We start from the raw sequence: 1,040 nt of genomic DNA on the forward strand, positions 1-1,040 counted from the left end.
TGCCACAATTTACAATACCGTCTAGACGAACTGTAGCTAGGGATAGTTTTCAATTGTTTATGGAGGAAAAAGTAAGGTTGAAAGCTTTTTTTAAGTCTGATTGCAATAGGGTAGCTCTTACAACAGATTGTTGGACTTCAATTCAAAACCTTAACTACTTGACCCTTACGGCACACTTTGTTGATAATGATTGGAATTATCAGAAAAGGATTATTAGTTTCACAGTAATTCCAAATCATAAGGGTGACACAGTTGGTAAGAAGATTGAAGAGGTTTTAAAGGATTGGGGGATTCGAAATGTGTCAACTATAACCGTTGATAATGCATCATCCAATGATGTAGTTGTTGCTTTTTTGAAAAAAAAGATAAATAATATGGATGGTTTGATGGGGGATGGGGAACACTTCCACATGAGGTGTGCTACTCATATTCTGAATTTAGTTGTAACTGATGGCTTGAAAGAAAAAAATTTGGCAATCTCTAGCATTAGAAATGCTGTTAGATTTGTAAAATCTTCACCTCATAGGGCTGCCAAGTTTAGGGAATGTGTTCAGTTAGCTGGAATATCTTGTAAAAAATTGCTATCTCTTGATGTTTCAACTCGTTGGAATTCAACCTACTTGATGCTGCGGAGAAGTTTCAAGTAGCTTTTGGGAAGCTTGAGGTTGAGGAGTCAAGTTATAAGGATTTCTTTGGAGAAGTTGGTCCCCCAACTAGTTATGATTGGGATATAGCTAGGGCGATTGCAACTTTTTTGAAGTTATTTTATGAGGCAACTAGAGTGTTTTCCGCCTCACAGCATGAGAGTATACATGCAGCTTTTCACCAATTGTCTATAATCTATTGTGAGCTGCAAAATGCCTATTTGAATTTGAACACCATTTTTGCAAGTGTGGCTGAGGATATGTTAGCAAAATATGATAAGTATTGGGGTAATATTGCAAACATTAATAAGTTGCTATATTTTGGGGTAATTTTTGATCCACAGTATAAGTTGAAATATGTTGAGTGGTGCTTTCAAGATATGTATGCAACTAAAT

The 1,040-nt window shown here is 35.9% G+C and overlaps 1 pseudogene; it reads left to right on the forward strand.

Annotated features, from left to right (window-relative positions):
• The first annotated feature begins 14 nt into the window (after positions 1-14).
• The window catches only part of LOC140918657 (zinc finger BED domain-containing protein RICESLEEPER 2-like), a 1,510-nt pseudogene continuing 484 nt past the window's right edge, over positions 15-1,040 (forward strand).

Source organism: Cicer arietinum, chromosome 8 (assembly GCF_000331145.2).
Source record: "Cicer arietinum cultivar CDC Frontier isolate Library 1 chromosome 8, Cicar.CDCFrontier_v2.0, whole genome shotgun sequence".
NCBI lineage: Eukaryota > Viridiplantae > Streptophyta > Magnoliopsida > Fabales > Fabaceae > Cicer > Cicer arietinum.